Consider the following 19,210-nt stretch of genomic DNA (forward strand, 5'->3'; position numbering starts at 1 on the left):
TGACTGTGGATATGTTGACTAAGAGATATGTGCTATTGAAGATGGAGTATATGCTGCAGATGTTTTATTTTTAGATTCTGATATTCTTTGTACAATGCTGCTATGTTATGTAGTATTTTGAATGTCAGTAAGTCCTCATCAGTAGCTTCATTGTCTTTACCTGGGAACATTCACAAAGCACATTCGTTGGGAGTAGATCTTTTCTATGTGTATGTAGGACAATATGTTATTTAAATGTATTTATTAAGACCTGAACAAGAGCACAAGGTTGTAAAAAATGTGTATTAATCTAGTAGTATAGAAGGTATGCATAAATCTGCATATCTAGCAGTCTGGTATAAAAAAAATCTTTAAATGCCAACTACATATACTGTATATTATGGAAATGTAAAGTTGTAAGAAGGCATATCATAAACTGGCTTTACTTACAAAGATCAAATATAAGCATTGCATATTCATTCAGGGATCTCATTACACACCAATTTTCCTAGAGCTGTCCATACAAGTATCCATTGACTTCAACGCAACCAGCTTTTCAGTAGTAAAAAATACTGGGATGTACGTAAGTAAAATGAATATAATGCAAGACACTTGCAACTTCATTGCTAATGTTAATTTTCATATATGACAACTGGTATCAGTTTACTTATAGGGGGAAATTAATCAAGACCGTCATCTTGTACGCCTGTCTTGATTCCCCCTGTACTGCGAAGGTGCACACTCTCATATATTTGGAGCATCTTCTGGCCATGCTGTGTGACACACAAATCTATGACAACCTCCTCACTGCCATAGATTTAAATCTTTATTCACACCAGAAAATTGGCATAAAGAAAAATAAATGTGGCGGGCCTGCGGCACTGCCCACTTTACGCCCACGGTGGCAGTAGGGGGAAATGTCGCACATTTTACCACAAAAGTGGCCTAAATAGATTAGTAAATGTCCCCCATAGTGTTTAATACTGATCAAGAAAAAGGTAAAACATTATCTAAATCAGTTAAAATCAATGCAACACATTCCATTGGACAGAACAAACAATATATTTAATATATATTTACAGACATCGTTTGTGGACTGAGTGTTAACGTTCACTGCTGCTTCTATGGTCAACTTCTTTCAGGGAATTTAAGACTGATGGCCTATCCTCAGGATTTATTTCAATGGGAGAAGTGCTACAGAAACCAGCTCTGTCTACTACAAAATGGACAGAGCTGTGTAGTTCTGGAGCCATCTTCCAGCACTGGACCTACTCTGGAATGGCTAACTGATGGGGGTGTTGGACCCCTGCTGATCAGATATTGATGGCCATGATTTTATCCTGTATTCAGCCATATATTGCTTGTATTGCAGTTGGTATGAAATATGAATATCGTTTTAAGTGGTTTATTGTGGGACAACCCCTTTAAAGCCTTATCATATATAGTTTAGTTGGAAAGTGTGACATGGGAACTGCGCCATTAATAAATTAAAGATCAACAAATGGAGATTGGAAAATCATTTAAAGGGAAATCATCAAGAAGGTCTCGTTGTATTGGATGCCCAAATAACGATGAACTAGAACTCTCCCGATGTGTTATTCTAAGGGATGGAAAACAGCCTGCCACCCATATCCCTGCTTTTCAAAAAGGGTCAAAGGCTAATTTCGTACTATTTCTTCTGGTCCCCTATACTGGCATTTTGGATTTTACATTTAGTGGTAATAGGTCAAGCGGATAGGACATTAACCATACAGACGGCTCACTGAAAGGTGAGAAGTTTCCTTAAAAAAATAGAAAAAAAACCCATACAAATAACAATACTTCATACCAAATTACAATACAATAAATATATCCCTGAACATAGAATAAAATCATGATGGGCATTAAAAATGGGGTAGTCAATAATCGCTAGTATTATGTGATGTCTTTTATACCCAGTAAATAAACTTTGCCATTAAACCACTGCATTTTTTATGTATTATGGTATTGCATTCTAATATAATATTGTATTTTATGTTTTTGCTATGACTATTCCTGTCTGTGAACAAGCTTTGCATTTAGATATAGTGAGCCACTGATAACTTTGGCTCCCTGGTACTTTCCTTTAGCTTTCTATGAGCTTGGGGAAATACACTTTAGAAGCATCTTAACAGAGCATATATAATTTCCTCACTTATCACCTGTCCAGTGAACCCCTGCTAAACAGCGCTTAGTACATGTGTGGCAGTTACTTAATAGTTTTCTTCTTCTTAGGGCTCATTCATATGACTGTATGAATGGGTCCGCATCCGTTTTGCAATTTTGCAGAACTGGCGCGGACTTATTAATTTCAATGGGGCCACAGGGCCATTGTTCCGTTCTGCGGCCCCGCAAAAAATGTAGAGCGAGTCCTATTCTTGTCCGCGATCACGGTCAAGAATAGGCATTTCTATAATGGGCCGCCCGTTCCGTTCAGAAAATTGCGGAATCTGTGTTTTGCGGATCCACAATTTGCGGACTCCATAACATGGTGCGGTCTTCTGAATGTGCACTTACTAGTGGTTTAGTAGTTAGCAATATGGAGAGAGCAGAGGCGTAAACCACTAATAAGAGAAGAGGTGGACTTCAGACTTTCTCAAACTTCCCAAAGGTACTGTAGCAACAGAAATCTTTCTGACAGTTTCGACACATTATTTTTAGCTTGTGTCATAAACAGAAGCAGCAACTCTGATGTGAACAGAGCCTAATGTACACGCTATAAATTCCAATACTGCCACCTTGAATATTTTTCTTGGAATTGACACTTAAAGGGCTTACGAACCCCTATATTGACCCCCCAAATGCCCGGGACCCTCGTATACAATATACTAACCTACTCCCCGGCACCTGCATTGCTCCGTAACTCTGCACGGCCACTGCTGCATCTTCCCGTCTCTCAGATCAAAACATAGCGGGTGATGCTAGGGCGGCTTGTGCTAGTGGCTGCAACCAAAGCCCCCCACCCCATCGCCGGATGTTTTAATCCGAGTGACGGAGAGTTGCAGCAGCGGCCGTACAGAGATCCGGAACAACGCGGGTGCCGGGTCCAGCTAAGTATAATGTATAAGAGGGGCCCGGGCATTGGGGGAGGGGGGTCATTATAGGGGTTGGATAACCCCTTTAAATATAAGAACAGACAAATGTCATGGTCAATCCCCTTTAAGTTCATATATACGATATATATAAAGGTGGATCATTTTTCCTCCACATTATACAAGTCTTTTAAACATTTAATGTAAAACATATTCATCCACAATGTACAGGTTAGGGAACAATCACACTCTTCTAGATGCTGATGCTAGACCAAGCAGATCCACAGCAGGAAGGAATACTGGTCCAGATTTCCTAATCCTGTAGATGGAGTAAGCTTAGCCCGGCTGTCCAGACCTGCAGAAGATTTATCACAGGGGCTCAGGCTGGATGATTAATCTGGTGTAGGGTTGGACACTTCTCTCTGACTCTATACTATTAGTTGGCTAAGACAGATTTTTACGCCAGAATCATGGCACAATTTGGCACAAAATGGTACATCTTAGGACCCACCCCTTTGTAATGATGCCCTACACCTTTCCACCCCTTGTCAAGCATGTTGGAAAAGAGCGTAGAAGGCCTAGATATGCCACTTTGCGCCACTCTTTAGATGCATTTTTGGCACAGACACATTACTAAATCTGGGCCATTGTGTTTAATGTATCATCATGCCCAAAAATTGGAACTCTATGCATAAGTCATTCTCTGTTCAGAGTTTTTAATGTGTTTATATGTACATATGCTGTAAATAGATAATATGCTATATATTTTTGCAATGGTTTCTTTTTAGCTGTCAACTTAGAATAAACATATTTTATGTATTTTCATAGATGTAGTTAGAATTCATAGTAAAAAATGATGTTAAGTGAGCCGGTGCACCATATGTGATCTTGCTTTACCAAGCCAACAATGGCTACAAGTCTACCTGAACAGTATCTTGAAGTCTCTGCATTGATAGCTGAGGTGGCATTTAATACAATTATAGTTGCTGGTGCAAGGATTTTTGCCAACACAAGCGAAGCTACATTTTGGCGCCCCCCCACCAGTACTCGGTGGGGGTGATGTAAAAAAGAGGGGATGATGTAACATGGAGGGGGTGATGTGACATGGAGGGGGAGAAAAGTGACATGGAGGGGGAGAAATGTGACATGGAGGGGGTGATGTGACATGGGGTGGGATTAGAAATGTCACATGGAGGGGGGAGAAATGTGACATGGAGGGGGAGAAATGTGACATGGAGGGGGAGAAATGTGACACAGGGGGGTAATGTGACATGGAGGGGGAGAAATGTGACATGGAGGGGGAGAAATGTGACATAGGGGGGTAATGTGACATGGAGGGGATGATGTGCCATGGGGGGAGAAATGTGACACAAAGGGGGTGATGTAAAAAGGAGGGGGTGATGTGACATGGAGGGAAAGAAATGTGACATTTCTCCCCATGTGACATTTCTACCCCATGTCACATTTCTCCCCCTCCATGTCACATTTCTCCCCCTTCATGTCACATTTCACCCCCTCCATGTCACATTTCACCCCCTCCATGTCACATTTCTCCCCCTCCATGTCACATTTCACCCCCTGAATGTCACATTTCACCCCCCATGTCACATTTCTCCCCCTCCCATGTCAAGCCCCCCTTTATTAATGTTGTGTAAAAAAACATTATGCTCACCTGGCCCTGGTCCCGTCTGCAGCAGCTCCCCTTCTCCTCTGTGTGGTCCTAGTATCTTCTCTCTGGGCATCCGACAAGTTTGAGGACCTTTCCCACCAAGCCAATCAGTGGCTGCAGCTGTGTCACGTGTCAGGCCAGTGATTGGCTCAGCGGGAAATCACTGGCCTGACACGTGACACATCTGCAGCCACTGATTTGCTGAGTCGGAAAGTTCCTCAAACTTGTTGGGAGCCCAGAGAGAAGATACCTGGACCACACAGAGGAAAACAGCCACGGGCGGACGACGCGCAAGTGATTTATTTAAAATAAAAAAAGCCCCCCCTTGGCTCGGCGTCTCTGCGCCCTAAGGCAGCTGATTGGTCTGCCTTATTATAGCACTGGGCCTGGTTGTATTCTCTTTCATAAGTAATTCATTGACCAATATAGTGTAAGGGTATCTTGAGGTAAATGAGGATCCCTAACCTCCATCAATTAGCAAGACTGATAAGTAGCCCCATAATGTGTCATTCTTTCATGATAGGGCTTATAAAACCATCTGCCTCAAAATATTACGCTGCTTAATTGTAAATCTAAATCCAGACTACACTATATGATTAGAATGTACTGCTGGGGTTGCATTTTACATGTTAACCTCTCTTCTGCCAGCACTGATTAATAGTGAAATATTTTTTTTGTGATCTAAACTGTGATATTGATCAGTATTCAGTATTTATGTTATTGGCCTGGTACAGTTTTTTAGGTCTAATAATGCATGAAAAATTGGGAGTTATTTAATTACGGAAAGAACATGGTGTTTAGCAGCAAGCCTGTAATTTTCTGTAGGTATTGTTTTGGAAATGTAAAAAAAATCCAACAAAAAATATTTGAATGCGGAATTTCGTATTTAAAAAAAATATTTGAACAACTTCCAGTTCCTCTGCCATTGAATTTTAGGCCAAGGTTTCTTTTTGTTACAGTTTTACCTCAACATTTAAGATCATAAAATGTAACACTTCGTGACCTTTGCTAGTCTAGGTATCACCACTTCAATATGAAATGTCATTGGTGCACATTTGATAGAATCTGTATTTGTTATCTGATGTAAACATTACGTGTGATGCTTCTAAAACTGACAGATGTTTTTAATAAAGATTATGAACTAGTCCTTTGGTGTTTTATTACATTTTGATCAACTTATTTTCATCCTTTGTTCAGATGACTGCAAAACAGTAAATATACATTTAAGTTGTTAAAATTAAAGGGGTTGTCCCATCTTGCTGTTTCTACAGTGAGATGGGAATAAGTGCTGTCCCTTGGTGGCTTACGGAAACTGCCGAGCGGGCAGATGCTCCGTTGTTTGTGTACCTCCCATTGTTATAAATGGGAGCCACATAGGGCTCAGAGTTATGGAAGTAGGATAGCTTGCTCTGCTATGCCGTTTGTGTAGCTCCATTTCACTACAATGGCAGTTACGGAAACAGCCGGTCCACCTGGGGCCGTCTCTTTGTCCCATCTCTCAGTGAAAATAGCAAGGTGGGACAGCCCCTTTAAATAATAGTTTTTTCGCTGTGTTTATTTTTTTTCGTGTTGAATACAGAAACATACCATATTGATCTAAGAGGTTGGACCTTAAAAAAAGTCTGCCTGACCCCATTAAAGGGAAACTGTCACCAGTTTTATGCTCCCACGGACAAACTAGTGACAGAGACTTTGAATGAAATGCTGGGTCACTTACTGTACCTTACCCAGTCATTTTCTTAAAATCCCTATTGAGCAACTCCAGCGAGAGCTGGACAGAGTAGTATAAAACTGGTGAGAGATTTCCTATATTATGGCTTGATAACAACTGGAGCTCAGTTTTTCTGGTACAGACAGACATTTAAAACACAGAGCATCTACAAAAACTCTGATTCAAATAGCATACCGCTAAATAAATACCTAAACAAATATCAATGTTAATAAATACTGTATTTTTCACCCTATAAGACGCACTCCCCCCCCCTCAAATGAAGGAGCCGGATGCGCTGCGTGTGTTCGGAGGCAGGTACCGGGTGCCGCTGCAGATGGTGATACAGGGGCTGGTCGTCTCTGCGGGCTGTCTGTGGTAGGGACCGGCCGGCCTCACCAAGTGCTGGATGGTAGGGAGCGTGCGGCCCGAAGCGCTGTTATGGAGGAGGGAGGAGGAGGAACGTTGATAGGAGTGCAGGATCAGGCAGACGAGGGGCGGAGAAAACTTCCCTGTCACACATGCCTGCTCCGGCTCTCAGTCGTCACACTGCCTGCTCCTGGCTACATGCAGAGCTGTGCCCTGAGAGCTGTGCACAGCCAGAAAGACATCCCTAAGGTACCCCCAATGACCCCACTCCTAATAAAGTGCCCCCCAATAAAGTAACCCCCCTAATAGTCACCCACTCCTAATAAAGTGACCCCCCTAATAAAGTGACCCCACTCCGCGTCTTATGGGCGGGTACGTCTTATAGGGCGAAAAATGCGGTACACCACGAGGAGACACACTGTCATAGATAACATAAAACAAATGTAAAAAATAGATGTAGGAGGAAGGTTAGTGTCAGGGGTACAGTGTTCATTTTAGGACATCCTCAGATATCATGGTCAAACTTCAGAATATATGCTTGATATTTGCAATGAGCACCATTGCATAGCAATACAATTACAATAGAACTTTTGTAATGTTGACGGGGCTAAGTATTGTTTACCTATCCTCAGAACAGGATACCTGGTTCCAGGTGTTGCTGGAACCAGGCACCAGAACTTATAGCTCCATTCAACATGTAGTGGCTGTGCCTGCTTACTGCAACACTGCTCCCACTTGTGCCGGGCTGCTGCAATTCTACTGCAATTCAAGTAAATGAGATCAGCTCTGCAGTAAGCAGACACTACACAGTGGATAGAACTATCTAATTCCAGTGAGTGGTTCAGGCAGCACTGCTCCTGCAAACAGCGCATCAACAGGGGTTACACCAATAACCTATCCTAAGGATAGGTCATCAGTACTTAAATGATCACTGTATACTCAACAAACTTTACATTAATTACCAGTACAGGTAAATATAACTGTCAAATATATCAGCCAAAAATTTATATTCCCCCTCCCTCCTTCTAAACTAACATTTTTTGCTGAATCCGTCTTGAGCATTGAGATGGACTCCTAGATCACTAAAGGATCAGCTTACACAATGTCCATAGAATTCTATGGAGAGGGAAGAGGTGAGGAGATGTGATCTGCTAAAGGGAGAAAAAAAAAGTTGTTTTCTCTAATATTTGGAATCCTCTACAAATGATGGTACTGTATATAGAAAAAAATTGACATACTGCCCCAAGTTAGAAAAAATCGTCTGGAGGAGGATCCGTTAGATTTTTATGGACGTTCAGCAAAAGGTATATCACAGGAATTCTCAGATGCTTATTACATGAAAATGTGAAATCTTTTTCTATTAATATTCCTTCAGTTTTCACCTTTTCAACCAGATATTTAACACCCTTCACCCTGCATGCATGTGACCAAGCAATTTATTTCATTTTTTGATCTTCGCCTTTCCAATTGATACAGTCGTATGAAATCTTTTTTGCTGGACTAGTTGTAGTTTGTAAAGGCACCACTTTGGTATCCACATAAACTAAAACTAATTAACTTTTATTATAGGGCTTCTGTCAGCAGATTTGCACCCATGAAACTGGCTGACCTGTTACATGTGCACTTGGCAGCTAAATGGCATCTGTGTTGGTCCCAAGTTCCTATGTGCCCGCATTGCTGTGAAAAATTATGTTTTAATATATGCAAATGAGCATCTAGGAACTACGGGGGTGTCGCTGTTACACCTAGAGGCACTGCTCTCTCTGCAACGGCTGCACCCTCTGCACTTTGATTGACAGGGTTAGGTGTGATGATGTTTTCATTGCCTGACCCTGTCAATCAAAGTGCAGGGAGAGCGGCAGTTGCAGAGAGAGCTGAGCCCCTAGATGTAACAGCAACGCCCCTGTTGCTACTAGAGGCTCACAAAATTTTTCGCAGCAATGCGGGCGCATATGAACATGGGACCAGCACAGATACCTTCAGCTGCCAAGTGCATATGTAACAGGTCAGACAGTTCCTTAGGTACAAATCTGCTGACAGATGTCCTTTAACTCTTTCTAGGGGGATGAGCAATAACAGCAATACTGACACTGTTTTATGTTACAAATTTTACAGTGTTCATTTTTCGGCATAAATAACATGATAACTTTATTCTTTGGGTCAATACTATCACAGTGTTACCAAATACATATAGTTTTTTTTTAACATTTTACTTTTGCACAATAAAAACACTTTAAAAATGTTTTTGCATAGCCACATCCCAAGACCAATAACTTTTTTCTTTTTCTTTCTGCAAAGCGGTTTGAGGGCTTGATTTTTGCAGGGCAACTTGTACTTTTTTTATTGGTACCATTTTGGGGTACAAAACACTTTTTGATTGCTTTTTCTGCAGCTTTTTTGGTGGTAAATAAACAAAGATCAGCCATTCTGGATTTTTTTTTATGGATTTCACCCTACAAGATAAATTACATGATAATTGTGCAGTGCAACCTTTTAAACAATTTGCTAGTCCCACAAGGGGACTTTAACCCCTTAAGGACTTGGCCCTATTTCACCTTCTGGACTTGGCCATTTTTTGCAAATCTGACCATTGTCACTTTAAGTGCTGATAACTTTAAAACGCTTTGACTTAGCCAGGCCATTCTGAGATTGTTTTTTCGTCACATATTGTACTTCATGACACTGGTAAAATGAAGTAAAAAAAAATCATTTTTATTTATAAAAAAATACCAAATTTACCAAAAATTTGTAAAACATTGCAAATTTTAAGTTTCAATTTCTCTACTTCTATAATACATAGTAATACCTCAAAAAATTGTTATTACTTTACATTCCCATATGTCTACTTCATGTTTGGATCATTTTGGGAATGATATTTTATTTTTTGGGGATGTTACAAAGCTTAGGCTGAGTTCACACGGGCGTTGCGGGAAAAGGTGCGGGTGCGTTGCGGGAACATGCGCGATTTTTCCACGCGAGTGCAAAACATTGTAATGCGTTTTGCACGTGCGGGAGAAAAATCGCGCATGTTTGGTACCCAAACCCAAACTTCTTCACAGAAGTTCGGGCTTGGGATTGGTGTTCTGTAGATTGTATTATTTTCCGTTATAACATGGTTATAAGGGAAAATAATAGCATTCTAAATACAGAATGCATAGTAAAATAGCGCTGGAGGGGTTAAAAAAATACTAATAATAATTTAACTCACCTTAATCCACTTGCTCGCGCAGCCCGGCATCTCTTCTGTCTTCATTTTAGCTGTGTGCAGGAAAAGGACCTGTGGTGATGTCACTCCGGTCATCACATGGTCCGTCACATGATCTTTTACCATGGTGATGGATCATGTGATGACCGGAGTGACGTCACCACAGGTCCTTTTCCTGCACACAGCTAAGATGAAGACAGAAAAGATGCCGGGCTGCGCGAGCAAGTGGATTAAGGTGAGTTAAATTATTATATATTTTTTTTAACCCCTCCAGCGCTATTTTACTTTATTTTACTTTGAAAATAATAATGATCGGGTCTCCATCCCGATTGTCTCCTAGCAACCGTGCGTGAAAATCACACCGCATACGCACTTGCTTGCGGATGCTTGCGATTTTCACGCAGCCCCATTCACTTCTATGGGGCCTGCGCTGCGTGGAAAATGCACAATATAGAGCATGCTGCGATTTTCACGCAATGCATAAGTGATGCGTGAAAATCACAGCTCATGTGCACAGCCCCATAGAAATTAATGGGTCCAGATTCAGTGCGGGTGCAATGCGTTCACCTTCCGCATTGCACCCGCGTGGAATACTCATCCGTGTGAACTCAGCCTTAGAAGTTTAGAAGCAAATCTTGAAATCTTTCAGAAATTTTCAAAAACCCAATTTTTAGGGACCAGTTCAGGTCTGAAGTCACTTTGCGAGGCTTACATAATAGAAACCACCCAAAAATTACCCCATTCTATAAACTACACCCCTCAAGGTATTCAAAACTGATTTTACAAACGTCGTTAACCCTTTAGGTGTTCCACAAGAGTTATTGGCAAATGGAGATGACATTTCAGAATTTCACTTTTTTGGCAGATTTTCAATTTTAATCCATTTTTCCCAGTAACAAAGAAAGGATTAACAGCCAAACAAAACTCAATATTTATGGCCCTGATTCTGTAGTTTACAGAAACACCCCATATGTGGTCGTAAACAGCTGTACGGGCACCCGGCAGGGCGCAGAAGGAAAGGAATGCCATACGGTTTTTAGAAGGCAGATTTTGCTGGACTGGTTTTTTTGACACCATGTCCCATTTGAAGCCCCCCTGATGCAACCCTAGAGTAGAAACTCCATAAAAGTGACCCCATCTAAGAAACTACACCCCTCAAGGTATTCAAAACAGATTTTTAGAAACGTTGTTAACCCTTTAGCTGTTCCACAAGAGTTATTGGCAAATGGAGATGAAATTTCAGAATTTAAATTTTTTGGCAAATTTTCCATTTTAATCCATTTTTCCCAGTAACAAAGCAAGGGTTAACAGCCAAACCAAACTCAATATTTATGGCCCTGATTCTGTAGTTTACAGAAACACCCCATATGTGGTCATAAACAGCTGTACGGGCACACGGCAGGGCGCAGAAGGAAAGGAATGCCATACGGTTTTTGGAAGGCAGATTTTGCTGGACTGTTTTTTTTTATACCATGTCCCATTTGAAGCCCCCCTGATGCACCCCTAGAGTAGAAACTCCAAAAAGTAGCCCCATTTTAGAAACTACGGGATAGGGTGGCAGTATTTTTGGTACTAGTTTAGGGTACATATGATTTTTGGTTGCTCTATATTACACTTTTTGTGAGGCAAGATAACAAGAAATAGCTGTTTTGGCACGTTTTTATTTTTTATTTACAACATTCATCTGACAGGTTAGATCATGTGATATTTTTATAGACCAAGTTGTCACGGATGCGGTGATACCTAATATGTATACTTTTTTTATTTATGTAAGTTTTACACAATGATTTCTTTTTTGAAGCAAAAAAAAATAATGTTTTAGTGTTTCCATAGTCTGAGAGCCATAATTTTTTCAGTTTTTGGGCGATTATCTTGGGTAGGGTATGATTTTTGCGGGATGAGATGACGGTTTTATTGGCACTATTTTGGGGTGCGTGTGAATTTTTGATCGCTTGCTATTACACTTTTTGTGATGTAAGGTGACAAAAAATGGTTTATTTAGCACAGGTTTTTTTTGTTTTTTTTACGGTGTTCATCTGAGGGGTTAGGTCATGTGAAATTTTTATAGAGCCGGTCGATACGGACGCGGCGATACCTAATATATATACTTTTTTTTTATTTATGTAAGTTTTACACAATGATTTCATTTTTGAAGCAAAATAAATCATGTTTTAGTGTTTCCATAGTCTGAGAGCCATAATGACGTTTTTGTTTATTTTTACTTGAAACTTTAAAAAATTTTGGGGGGAAACTTTATTTTTTCAACTTTTTTTTTCACTTTATTTTTTGTCCCACTTTGGGACTTGAACTTTTGGGGGTCTAATCCTTTACAATGCATTCCAATACTTCTGTATTGGAATGCATTGGCCGTATGAGTAATACTGTGTGCATTACTCATACAGCTTCCGGCTTGTGAGATCCAGGGGGCTGGATCTCACAGGCTCGTCATCGGAAGGCAGCGCAGATGCCACTGCCACTGCCGCCGCACCAGGTAAAAGCTGCAAGTCTGAATTGACCTGCGGTTTGCGGGACCCCCCCGAACATTTAGCCGAGGTGCCTGCTCATTTAGCCGAGGTGCCAGGCGGCGGTGATCGGAACTATACATGACGTACCGGTACGTCATGGGTCCCTAAAGGGGTTAATAGGCAATATTTGGATTGTTTCTATAATACATTGCATTGCTTATGCAATGCAATGGATTATTCTATCAGTGTCATACTAACATCCAACAGCAGGCTGAACCAGAGAGGCCCTTCATTATGCCCTAGACTGCCATGGCAAGAGGTCAACATCCACGAATAAGATCATGGGGTGGCAATGGGAGACAAAGGGAATCTGCTCCCTCTGTAACTGCTTACATTCCACTGTCGCTATTGACCGCGGCATCTAAGAGGTTAAACAGTCTAGATCGGCACTTCAGCTCAGCCGAGCTCCCACTCTCTCTTAACTGCATGGGAGATCTAATTCCCAGCCACCATAGAAAGCCAGCCCATTAATGACTTCTGTAGAATTACATATTGGTGATCATTAAGGGTTTAAGCTGTTTCAAACACTTCTCAGTAGTGTTATTTTTGAGTTTTTGACATTTATCTTTGTCCTCTAAAATCTTTTTACATTTTATCTATATAAAAGCTTTTATCCATGATCGCCACCACCTCTTTAACCTTGTCAGCTGGTTTTATCCACTAGATTTTTCTCTTCTTGCATCTGTCTCAAGGTTTCCCTATCTTTCTGAAATTATACTTAGCAAGGAGTTTGTGTCTAAATAATGATAATTTGTGTTACAGAAGATTTTAAAAATTTTCCACTGATGATTTCTCAGGAGGATAAAACATGGAGGGAAATTTTAAGCTTGTATGTATAAAACAATATTCTATTTGTTGTTTAGAATCTATCAGAGAGCCAGATGTAAAATGTTTTATAATTAGTTTACGTACATATTTATGAATATCCATGAACGCTAATTTTCACACTTAGGAATACACTAAACAGTTTAAATATATTCGGTGGTTTTGTTTTTTCTAGAGTTTATATCTCTATAGCTTGCAATTCTTTGACGTTCCCTTTTCTTCTTCTTTTTCCTCCTCTTCTAACCCCTTTTATTCTTTACTATTTCTATATCACTGTAATTATTTCCTTCCACATTCATCTGTTTATCCTGACAAACCTCCTTCTGATTATCTAAGGCCCCCTTCACATATACAGGTTCATCTCAATATATTAGAATATCATTGAAAAGTTAATTTATTTCAGTAATTCAATTCATAAAGTGAAACGTATACAGTCATGGATGTAAATGTTGGCACCCCTGAAATTTTTCAAGAAAATGAGGTATTTCTCACAGAAAAGTATTGCAGTAACACGTTTTGCTATACACATGTTTATTCCATTTGTGTGTTTTGGAACAAAACCAGAAAAGGAGGAAAAAAAGCAAATTGGACATAATGTCACACCAAAATTATTGTCACCCTTAACTTAATATTTGGTTGCACACCCTTTGGAAAAAATAACTGAAATCAGTTGCTTCATATAACCATCAATAAGCTTCTGACAGCTCTCACCCGGAATTTTGGACCACTCTTCCTTAGCAAACTGCTCTAGGTCTCTCTTATTGGAAGGGTGCCTTTTCCCAACAGCAATTTTAAGATCTCTCCACAGGTGTTCAATGGGATTTAGATCTGGACTCATTGCTGGCCACTTCAGAACTCTCTAGCGCTTTGTTTCTATCCATTTCTGGGTGCTTTTTGACGTATGTTTGGGGTCATTGTCCTGCTGGAAGACCCAAGATCTCGGACGCAAACCCAGCTTTCGGACGCTGAGGTCTACAGTGCGACCCAAAATCCGTTGGTAATCCTCAGATTTCATAATGCCTTGCACGCATTCAAGGCACCCAGTGCCAGAGGCAGCAAGACAACCACAAAACATCAATGAAACTACACCATATTTCACTGTAGGTACTGTGTTCTTTTCTTTGTAGGCCTCATTCCGTTTTTGGTAAACAGTAGAATGATGTGCTTTACCAAAAAGATCCATCTTTTTTATGTCTCTGTGTCAGCAGTGGGGTCCTCCTGGGTCTCCTGCCATAGTGTTTCATTTCATTTAAATGTCAACGGACAGTTTGCGCTGACTCTGATGCTCCCTGAGCCTGCAGGACAGCTTGAATATCTTTGGAACTTGTTTGGGGCTGCTTTTCCACCATCCGGACTATCCTGCGTTGACACCTTTGATAAATTTTTCTCTTCCGTCCACACCCAGGGAGATTAGCTACAGTGCCATGGGTTGCAAACTTCTTGATAATGTTGCGTATTTTGGACAAAGGCAAATCTAGATCTCTGGAGATGGACTTGTAACCTTGAGATTGTTGATATTTTTCCACAATTTTGGTTCTCAAGTCCTCAGACAGTTCTCTTCTCCTCTTTTTGTTGTCCATTCTTAGTGTGGTGCACAGAGACACACAATGCAAAGACTAAGTGAACTTCTCTCCTTTTTATCTGCTTTCATGTGTGATTTTTATATTGCCCACACCTGTTACTTGCCCCAGGTAAGTTTAAAGGAGCAAAACATGCTTGAAACAATTTTATTTATCCACAATTTTGAAAGGGTACCAATAATTTTGTCCAGACCATTTTTGGAGTTTGGTGTGACATTATGTCCAATGTGCTTTTTCCCCTCCCTTTTTTGGTTTTGTTCCATTACACAGAAAGGGAATAAACATGTGTATAGCAAAACGTGTTACTGCAATACTTTTCTGTGAGAAATACTTATTTACTTGAAAAATTTCAGGGGTGCCAACAATTGCGGCCATGACTGTATATGATATAGATTCATTGCACACAGAGTGATCTTTTTCAAGCATTTATTTATTTTAATGTTGATGATTATGGCTTACAGCTATGGAAAACCCAAAAGAGTATCTCAGAAAGTTTTAATATTCTCTATGGGGTTTAGTTCAGGTGAGTTTGCTGGCTTATAAAGCACAGTGATACTGTGGTTATTAAACCAAGTATTGGTATTTTTGGCAGTGTGAGCAGGTGCCAAGTCCTGCTGGAAAATGAGTATCTCCATATAGCTTGTCAGCAGAGGAAAGTATGAAGTGCTCTAAAATTTCCTGGTAGACGGCTGCACTGACTTTGGACTTGATATCACACAGTGAACCAACACCAACCGATGAAATGGCATCCTAAACCATCAATTACTGTGGAAACTTCACACTGGACCTCAAGCAACTTAGATTCTGGGACATTGATTTCCAAATGAAATGCAAAATTTACTTTTATATGAAAACAGGACCTTGGACCACTGACCAACAGTCCTGCCATTTTTCTCCTTAGCTCAGGTAAGAGGCTTCAGACTTTGTCGTTGGGTCATGAGTGGCTTGACACAAGGGATGTGACAGTTGTAGCTCATGTCCTGGAAAGGTCTGTGTGTAGTGGCTGTTGAAGCACTGACTCCAGCCACAGTCCACTCTTTGTGAATCTCCCCCAAATTCTTGAATGGCCATTTCTTGACAATCCTTTCAAGGTTGCGATTATCCCTGTAGCTTGTGTACCTTTTTCTAACACACTTTTTCCTTCCACTCAACTTAGATGGTGTCAATGACTGTCTTTGGGACAAATGTCAAGTCATCAGTCTTCCCCATGATTGTGTAGCCTACTGAATCTACATAATGTAATTGTTTCACTTTTTTAATTAAATTACTGAAATAAATTAACTTTTTGATGATATTCTAATTTATTGAGATGCACCTGTATCAGTTGTGTCTGGCCATCTATTTTAGACTAGGAGCTGGAAGCAACTGATATTGTCACGGCTGTGTCACGGTATTGTTGTTGTTCACCGTGACACGTGTGCCGTGCATGCTGGTTGCCAGGGGCAATGTGTTGTTGTTGCAGCATGTTTTTACCTTCCTCCTTTCTCCTGGTTCTTTCCCTGTCTGGTACTGGTGGAGTTAACTACCTGGCTGGGTGTGGCCACTAGGGGCTTATATAACCTGTGGCTTAAAGGCTGGAGTTAGTTGTCCTCCAGTCTCTGTTGGTGCTGGAGCTTTGCTCCTGTCTTGGGTGTTCCATCTGCCCAGTTCTTAAGGGCCACCAAATGAGACATCGATGTCATCTCAATGTCTCCTTCCCTTCACTATCCATTTAGTGGTATGGTGTTGTTTATGTATGGGAGGGTGTTGTGATGTCTTGCTTGGTGTTCCATGTCTGGTCTGTCTTTGGTGTATGCTCAGTCCTGCATGGATGCTAGACATCTCCCTGTGTATCTGTGCCTTTGGTGAGAGGGCCCCAGGGTTCCCCGGAGGGGGAACTACAAATCAGTGAGCAGCTCTGCCTGGTGCCTTCATGCATCCTGTCCACAAGGGGGTCCAGACAGTAACTGGTGTGCTGGTTCCTATGTTTGGTGTTTGTACTGTGTCCTGTTTGGTGTGTGGGCTCCAGTACATATGTTTGGGTTCAAGTTCGTTGTGGTGTGGACTGCTCGTGTGCCATTCAGCAGCCACGGCAGGTAAGTGACCAAGTATTCTGGTGTTTTTGGGTCAGTGGTTATTCTTGCCACTGGACTCTTACCTGCCTATCCAGTTTGCTTCTCACTGTCATCTCTCTATGTGAGTGTGGTGTCTTAGTGTTGTGGTGTAATGTTCTAGGGATTAGGTGAACCCGCTCTAGGACATGACAGTAAGTTTTGTTGTTTTCCCGTTGTCGCTGGTAACTAGGTCTTAGGGAGACGCTTGTTCGTTCAGCTGGGAAGGAACAGGTCATCCCTAGTCCTGACATTACTTCAAGGGATCATTAGGATTAGTAGGGCCTGAGGTTCCCGTGTATGAGCCCTCCTACCATCTGGGTTCGCTCATACGGTTAGGAGTCAGCGCTAGGATTAGGGTGGCATTAGGAGGCCTAGTTTCTATTCCGGTTTTCCTTTCGGTGTTTGGTGGGGAGTTTCCCCCCACTCCCCACCGTGACAGTATGTTCCACTAGGTGGCCCTCAAGGACTGGGCAGATGGAACACCCAGGTCAGGAGCAAAGCTCCAGCACCAACAGAGGCTGGAGGCCAACTAACTCCAGCTTTTAAGCCACAGGTTATTTAAACCTCTAGTGGCCACACCCAGCCAGGTAGTTAACCCCACCAGTTCCAGACAAGAAAAGAACCAGGAAAAAGGAGGAAGGTAAAAACATGCTGCAACAACAACACATTGCCCCTGGCAACCAGCATGTATGGCACACGTGTCACGGCGAACAACAATACTGTGACACAGCCGTGACAGATATAGAGTACAGACCAAAAGTTTGGACACACCTTCTCATTCAAAGAGTTTTCTTTATTTTCATGACTATGAAGGCATCAAAACTATGAATTAACACATGTGGAATTATATACATAACAAACAAGTGTGAAACAACTGAAAATATGTCATATTCTAGGTTTGTCAAAGTAGCCACCTTTTGCTTTGATTACTGCTTTGCACACTCTTGGCATTCTCTTGATGAGCTTCAAGAGGTAGTCCCCTGAAATAATCATCCAACAGTCTTGAAGGAGTTCCTGTCACGGAACCATGAACCAGACGTACAACAAGAGATAAGTGAAAATAAGAAGGCTTTATTGAAAATAAAGCTGTAAAGCAAAAGTCCAAACGGATGGTGAAACCGAGCAGAGTCTTTGCGAAGCCAGAGGTCAGGAACCAGAAGGGTAGTCAGACGAAGCCAGGATCAGGAACCAGCAGGGTAGTCAGACGAAGCCAGGATCAGGAACCAGCAGGGTAGTCAGACGAAGCCAGGATCAGGAACCAGAAGCAGCAGCAGTCTTAGAAGCATGTGAACACAAGAGGACCAAGCAAGGAACTGAAGCCACAGACCTCCTATATATATGAGCTAGGCATCCAGCTCCTCCCAGTGGGAAGGAGGAGCCGCAGGGTGGAAGGCTACAAGAAACCCAGAAACCAAGATGGCCGCCAGCACATGTCAAACGAAGGAGAACAGCAAGAAGGTAAGACCATGACAGTACCTCCCCCTCAAGGGCCCCTCCTCCGCGGAGCACAAAACGGTTTCTGAGGGAAGCGTGCGTGGAAGGCTCGGAGCAAGGCAGGAGCATGGACATCTGCGGAGGGAACCCAGGAACGCTCCTCTGGACCATAACCACGCCAATGGACCAAAAACTGCAACCGACCGCGGACCAGGCGTGAGTCCAGGATATTGCTCACCTCATATTCCTCACGATTGCCCACTTGGACCGGACGAGGCCGAGGAACCGAGGAAGTGAAACGATTACACACCAGTGGCTTCAACAGGGAGACATGAAACACGTTGGAGATCCGCATGCCAGGAGGAAGCGCAAGGGCATAGGCTACCGGGTTTACCCTGCGAAGCACTCGGAAGGGACCAACAAAGCGAGGCGCCAGCTTGGGAGTGGGCACTCGAAGGTTGAGGTTGCGGGTGGACAACCATACACGGTCTCCGACCTGGTAGGAAGGAGCAGGCGCTCGTCTGCGATCAGCCTGGAGTCTCTGGCGCTGCGCAGAGACCTCAAGGGACTTCTGGATCTGTACCCAAGAAGCACGTAGGACGGAAAGGTGATCCTCCACAGCCGGAATATCCTGGGGAGAGAATACCTCCGGTAACACGGCAGGTTGGAACCCATAATTGGCCATGAAGGGAGACGTCCCAGAGGAAGAGTTCACCGCCGTGTTCCTGGCAAACTCAGCCCAAGGCAGGAGGTCAACCCAATTGTCTTGGTGA

This window comes from Bufo bufo, chromosome 1, assembly GCF_905171765.1.
Source record: "Bufo bufo chromosome 1, aBufBuf1.1, whole genome shotgun sequence".
NCBI classification, from domain to species: Eukaryota; Metazoa; Chordata; class Amphibia; order Anura; family Bufonidae; genus Bufo; species Bufo bufo.